Genomic DNA, 7,663 nt, shown 5'->3' with positions numbered 1-7,663 from the left:
TATTCGCCAATTTTTAGGTCTCGCCGGTTATTACCGAAGGTTTATTGAAGGTTTCTCTCTGATTGCGTGTCCTTTGACCGCGCTGACTCACAAGGGCAAGAAGTTCATTTGGGAACCCGCACACGAATCAGCATTCCAAACTTTGAAGAAGAAGTTAACCACCGCACCTATCTTATCGCTTCTCGAAGGCAGTGACGATTTCATTGTTTATTGTGATGCATCGAAGAGTGGTTTTGGTTGTGTACTGATGCAACAATCAAAAGTTATTGCCTATGCCTCCCGCCAATTGAAGATTCATGAGCGGAACTACACTACCCACAATCTTGAACTTTAAGCCGTTGTCTTTGTGCTCAAATTGTGGAGACACTATCTTTATGGAACTAAGAGCACTATCTTCACCGATCACAAGAGCCTCCAGCACATCTTCAATCAGAAGCAACTTAATATGAGACAGCGTCGATGGATCGAGATGCTGAACGACTATGATTGTGAACTCCGTTATCACCCTGGCAAGGCCAATGTTGTAGCTGACGCTTTGAGCCGAAAGGAGAGGACGACACCTCTTTGTGTTAGGGCACTGAACATCACCATTCATTCTAATCTCAATAGTCAGATCCGAGTAGCCCAAGATGAGGCTCTCAAGGAGGAGAATATATCTCACGAATATTTGAACATACTTGTCTCTCGATTCGAGGCTAGGGAGTCTGGACTCCGATGTTATGCCGGAAGAATTTGGGTACCTATTTATGGAGATCTACGGAACCTTATACTTGATGAAGCACATAAGTCGAGATATTCGATTCATCTCGGAGCGGGCAAAATGTACCACGACCTTATTGGTGGCCGAATCTTAAGAAGGACATTGCTACTTATGTTGGTAAGTGTTTGACTTGTTCGAAAGTTAAGGCCGAACATCAGAGACCTTTTGGATTACTTCAACAACCGGAAATCCCGCAATGGAAGTGGGAAAGAATCACAATGGATTTCATTACTAAGCTGCCGAAGACGGTGGGCGGATACGATACCATCTGGGTTATTGTTGACCGCCTTACTAAATCTGCACACTTCTTAGCGATGAAGGAAACGGATACGATGGAGAGACTTGCTCAATTATACATCAAAGAGGTTGTATCTCGTCATGGTGTACCTTTGTCGGTCATCTCAGATCGCGATCCCCGTTTTGCTTCTAGATTTTGGCGTTCTTTACAAGAAGCCATGGGAACTCGTCTCGACATGAGTACTGCTTATCACCCACAGACCGACGGGCAAAGTGAATGAACGATTCAGACATTGGAAGACATGTTGCGTGCATGTGTCATTGATTTTGGAAAGGCCTGGCAAAGGCATTTGCCACTCGCCGAATTTTCTTACAACAACAGTTATCACTCGAGCATTAATGCTGCACCTTTTGAAGCGTTGTATGGCCGCAAGTGCCAATCTCCTATTTGTTGGGCCGAAGTACGCAAAAAGCAAATCACCGAACCCGAGGTAGTCCATGAAACCACGGAGAAGATTTCTCAGATTCAAGCAAGACTTAAGACTGCCAGCGATCGTCAAAAGAGTTATGCCGATCTTAAACGTAAAGACTTTGAACTCAACGTCGGTGACCGTGTAATGTTGAAGGTTGCACCTTGGAAAGGTGTGATTCGTTTTGGAAAACGTGGAAAGTTGAACCCACGATACATTGGTCCTTTTGAAATCTTGGAACGTGTTGGACCCGTTGCATACCGTTTAGATCTTCCAGCTCAATTGAGCTCAGTTCATCCTACCTTCCACGTGTCAAACTTGAAGAAGTGTCTTGCTGCACCTGAACTTATTATACCACTTGAGGAACTTACGATTGACGACAAACTCCATTTTGTGGAAGAGCCTATTGAAATTATGGACCGTGAGGTCAAGACTTTGAAATGCAACAAGATTCCGATCGTTTGGGTACGATGGAATGCCAAACGAGGACCTGAGTTTACTTGGGAACGAGAGGATCAAATGATGCAGAAGTATCCTCACCTCTTCCCAACTCCTCCATCTACCTCAGCTTAAAATTTTGGGACGAAATTTTCTTTAACAGGTGGGTAATGTAACGACCCTGGATTTTCTAACGTTTATTTATTAATAATTGTTATTATTAATACTTGTGATTTAACGAATGTATGTTATTACATTTACTTGTTACCATGATTGATCATACTTGACTTTAAATGCCCGAAACGTCTTTGTGACAAACGAAACTTTCACGAATAATATTTTTAGAATATTATTTACATTCATGATTGATTTTATTAATCATTTTAATTAACTAAGACTATTAGTTGATTACTTGGGCTTTAATTGGATTAACTTGTGAATTACTTGAACTTGGGCTTGATTAATGTTAATGGACTCATGAATATGGGCTTATAAGCCCACCCTACATCTTAAATGGATTCACTAGCCCATGTCTTTCATGTGTAAGTATTACTTAAAGATGTAACTAGTTAGTTTATTACTTGAAGAATCTAGTTACACCATAATCCCCATGCATGCACCCTTATTAACCAACCTTTTAAGCCTTACATACTAGTGACTAGTGGACCATTTCCTCCCTCTTGATCCCTTTCATGGCCGACGGTTTTAGCTCCTTGGGGAGTGTTTTTGGCTTTCAAATTTTGTTAACTTATCTCTAGTTTTCTCTCATTCTCAAACACACATTCTTACTTGCAATTACTTTCTCTCATTTTTCTCTCAAGGTTTTCTTTCTTTCTTGTAAGCAACTTGAACTTTTTCTCTTCTTCTTTCTCTTGCTAAAAACCGTAGCAACAACCCTTCATATCATCATCATTTGTTTGTTGTTTACTTGTTCTTTGTTGTTTAATCACTTACTTGTTGTTGTTACTTACTAGCTACTAAGAATCAAACTCATTAGTTTGATTCTTCATAACATCTTGTTCTTACAAGACATACAAGAACATAAACTTACTAGTTTATGATTCTATCTTTATTGTTTTAAAAGATTTAAGGTTCATGTGTTGTAAATCATACTTGTAATTCATGTTTGTAAACTTAAAGTTTACATTCTTAAAGATCAAACTTTGGTTTGAATCTTTAAAAGTATGAAACACGTGAACTTATTACTTGCTTATTTAGTTTATTTCTTTGTATTATGCACTTTAATCTCATGATTGTTAGTTTAAATGGTCAAGTATTACAAGTTAGTCTTGATCTCATACTTTCTTGAACTAATGTTAGATCTAGACTTTTGGGTCTAGGATCTTCAAGATCTAACTAGGAACTATGTTCTACAACCTAAGATCTTGATTTCATAAGTTCACTTTCAAGTTTGTAACTTATTATTAGTTTTAAAGTTCATGTATGTGTTAGATATAAGACCTTGATGTAACTTTGGTTCATCAAATTTCATACAACTCTTAATTGAGTTGTGCTACATGTCTTAGACTTACACTTGTGTCATAATAGTCAAAACTTGGTTAATATTACTTTTATAGTTCATGTATGTGTTAAATCTAAGACTTTGATGTAACTTTGGTTCATCAAAACACTTGCAACACTTAAATGAGTTGTGCTACATGTCTTGGACTTACACAAGTGTTATGATGGTGAAACCTTGGTTAATATGATGTAAACACATCAACGAGTTGTACACTTGAAGCTATATGCATCAAGGATGAGAACCGTGATAAGCATCGAACACCAAGAACCCACCGGACCTACTGTTTTACTGTTTTTGTGTCTGACCCGTATGACCTGGGCTACTGTAACTATGATTTTCAGATATCTCTGTTCGATTAGATAACTTTTCATTTAGGACTCGTCTTAATCCAAGTTACGGTTTAGGATTTATGGCCCTCCGATCGTCACTATGTCCTTTTAACGTTGTGCTGAAAATTCTGACCTACTCGTACTTAGAACGTCGTCACGGTCAAACGAAGATGAGTTTGCTTCTGGGATTTTTACCACAGCTAAAGGACTCATATACGGAGCCATGACCACTGGTCTCACCTTATTTCAGTAGGTATGGAGGCCGTGGTGACTGACCGAACTCAGCCTTTGTTTTAAACTCTTTCCATGAACGAAACTTCCTTTACACCTTTTGTTTAATGATGATTGATGATGACCCTTAAGACCTAATTTACATACATTTAAACCTATGGGGATGATTTACTGACTTAGTACTATTTGACTTAGGTTGAGGACTTTCCGGACCTACGTACTTGCTTATTTCCCGACTCGACTTTACCACTACTTTACCACTGTGAGTTATAGCATTCCCTTTTTACTTTAACTTATTTTGGGAACTGAGAATACATGCGGATTTTATGTTTTACATACTACGCACGAGTACTTAAACTTTATATATGTGTGGGTTATACAACGGCATAAACATTCCCTTTAGCTCGGTAACGTTTAATCATTGGTTTTTGAACCGTGAACGCGAATCTTAGATATGGATCCATAGGGTTTGACATCCCCACTCGGGCTAGTCGCGCTAGCATTTAATGAGTGTTTAATACTTCGTAAACATACGCACTTTCCAAGTGTACTTTCAGGGGGTATAAACGTTAAGTTAGTTATCCAAAAACCCAAGTAATTGTTATTATAAAATAACAATTAGTATTTCGTAGTCATAATATTCTGATTATGACCAATGTTAAACGTGTACACAGTACGCAGTTCGTTCTAAACGTCAAGTGACACCAACGGTCATAAAGGCTTCCGGGGATCAAGTTAAGTAACCTACGTACTTAAAGGAACTTTTAAACATATAAACGAAAGTGATCCACATGTAGTAAGATCCCAGAGTATAGTATAGCTCAGTATGCACAAATACGCAGTTTCGTGGGTCGTTACATTACCCACCTGTTAATGAAAATTTCGTCCCGAAATTTTAAGCTGAGGTATATGGTAGAGTTGTGAAGAGGTGAGGATACTTCTGCTTTATCTGATCCTCTCGCTGCCAAGTAAACTCAGGTCCACGTTTTGCATTCCATCATACTCAGACGATCGGAATCTTGTTGCGTTTCAAGGTCTTGACCTCACGGTCCATAATTTCGATGGGTTCTTCCACGAAATGGAGTTTGTCGTCAATCGTAAACTCCTTGAGAGGTATGACAAGTTCTGGTTTGTCAAGACACTTCTTCAGATTCGACACGTGGAAAGTGGGGTGAACAGCACTCAACTGAGTCGGAAGGTCCCAACGGTAAGCAACGGGTCCAACACGCTCCAAGACTTCAAAAGGACCAATGTATCGCGGATTCAACTTCCCACGTTTTCTGAAACGAATTACACCTTTCCAAGGTGTGACTTTCAACATAACACGGTCGCTGATTTGAAATTCACGATCTCAACGTTTAAGGTCGGCATAGCTCTTTTGACGATCACGGGCCGTCTTGAGCCTCGCTTGAATTTGGACAATCTTTTCGGTTGTTTCATGGACGAGTTCGGGACCGGTGAGTTGTTTTTCACCTACTTCGGCCCAACAGATAGGAGAACGACATTTACGGCCATACAATGCTTCAAAAGGTGCGGCCTTAATGCTTGCGTGATAGCTGTTGTTGTAAGAGAATTCGGCTAAAGGCAAATGTCTCTCCCAAGCTTTCCTGAAATCAATAACACAAGCACGTAATATGTCCTCCAGGGTTTGGATCGTGCACTCGCTCTGTCCGTCGGTTTGCGGGTGATACGCTGTACTCATATCTAGACGTGTTCCCAAGGCTTCTTGTAAAGAACGCCAAAATCTAGAAGCAAAATGGGTATCGCGATCTGAGATAATCGATAAGGGTACACCGTGATGAGATACAATCTCCTTTATGTATAGTTGCACCAGTCTCTCCATCGTATCAGTCTCCTTCATGGCTAGGAAGTGTGCAGATTTGGTAAGACGGTCAACGATAACCCAGATGGTATCATAAGCGCCTACCGTCTTCGGTAGCTTCGTGATGAAGTCCATTGTTATTCCTTCCCACTTCCATTGCGGGATTTTGGGTTGTTAAAGTAACCCAGACGGCTTCTGATGTTCGGTTTTGATCTTGGAACAAGTTAAACACTTTCCAACATATGCCGCAACATCCCTCTTGATGTTTGGCCACCAATATTGAACCTTAAGGTTGTGGTACATCTTACCAGCTCCTGGATGAATTGAATACCTTGACTTATGGGCTTCGTCTAGAATAAGGCTTCGTAAATCCCCATAACTAGGTACCCAAATTCTTCCGGCAAAGTATCGGAGTCCAGTCTCCTTGACCTCAAATCGAGAAACGAGAATGTTCAAGTGCTCCTGAGAAATATTCTCCTCCTTGAGAGCCTCTTCTTGAGCTACGCGGATCTGGTTGTTGAGATTTGTCTGAATGATAATGTTCAAGGCACGGACACGAAGTGGTACTGTTCTCTCCTTTCGACTCAAGGCATCAGCTACAACATTTGCCTTGCCAGGGTGGTAACGAAGTTCACAATCATAGTCGTTCAACGTCTTGATCCATCGACGCCGTCTCATGTTCAGTTGCTTCTGATCAAAGATGTGTTGGAGGCTTTTGTGATCGGTGAAGATAGTACTCTTGGTTCCATACAGATAGTGTCTCCATAGTTTGAGCGTAAAGACAACGGCTCCAAGCTCGAGATCGTGAGTAGTGTAGTTTCGTTTGTGAATCTTCAGTTGTTTGGAGGCGTAAGCAATAACCTTCTTTCGTTGCATCAATACACACCCAAAACCTTGTCGGGAGGCATCGCAATACACAACGAAGTCATCACTGCCTTCAGGAAGGGATAGAATAGGAGCGGTAGATAACTTCTGCTTCAGGGTTTGGAATGCCGACTCTTGCTCAGTTTCCCAAATGAACTTTTTTCCCTTGTGAGTTAACGCAGTCAAAGGACGGGCAATCAAAGAGAAACCTTCGATGAATCTACGATAGTAACCGGCGAGGCCTAAGAATTGACAGATATGAGTAGGAGTAGTGGGGGTTTCCCACTTGCTGATAGCTTCGATCTTCACGGGATCGACTTTGATACCCTGATCGCTCACGATATGACCAAGAAATTGAACTTCCTTCAACCAAAATTCGCACTTAGAGAATTTGGCATAAAGTTGCTCTTGCCTCAAGAGTTCTAGCATGAGTCGAAGATGTTGCTCATGTTCTTCTTCGCTTTTGGAATAGATGAGGATATCATCTATGAAGATGATAACGAACTTGTCCAGGTACGGTTTGCATACGCGATTCATGAGATCCATAAACACGGCAGGTGCGTTAGTTAAACCGAATAGCATCACGAGAAACTCAAAATGACCATAACGAGTTTGGAATGCAGTCTTCAGCACATCGCTCTCCTTCACCCTCAACTGGTGATAACCGGATCGTAAATTAATCTTGGAGTAGACGATGGATCCTTGCAACTGATCGAAAAGATTGTCAATTCTAGGAAGGGGATACCGATTCTTGATCGTTAACTTGTTCAGTTCACGATAATCGATACACATGCGGAAAGATCCATCCTTCTTCTTCATGAACAAAACAGGTGCGCCCCAAGGCGATGAACTCGATTGGATAAATCCACGGTCTAGCAATTCCTGTAGTTGACTCTGCAACTCTTATAGTTCGGAAGGTGCAAGTCGATAAGGTGCACGAGCTACAGGTGCAGCTCCTGGCACTAGATCGATCTGAAACTCTACTGATCT

This window comes from Rutidosis leptorrhynchoides, chromosome 2 (genome assembly GCF_046630445.1).
Source record: "Rutidosis leptorrhynchoides isolate AG116_Rl617_1_P2 chromosome 2, CSIRO_AGI_Rlap_v1, whole genome shotgun sequence".
Classification (NCBI taxonomy): Eukaryota; Viridiplantae; Streptophyta; class Magnoliopsida; order Asterales; family Asteraceae; genus Rutidosis; species Rutidosis leptorrhynchoides.
This window is presented reverse-complemented; position numbering follows the sequence as displayed.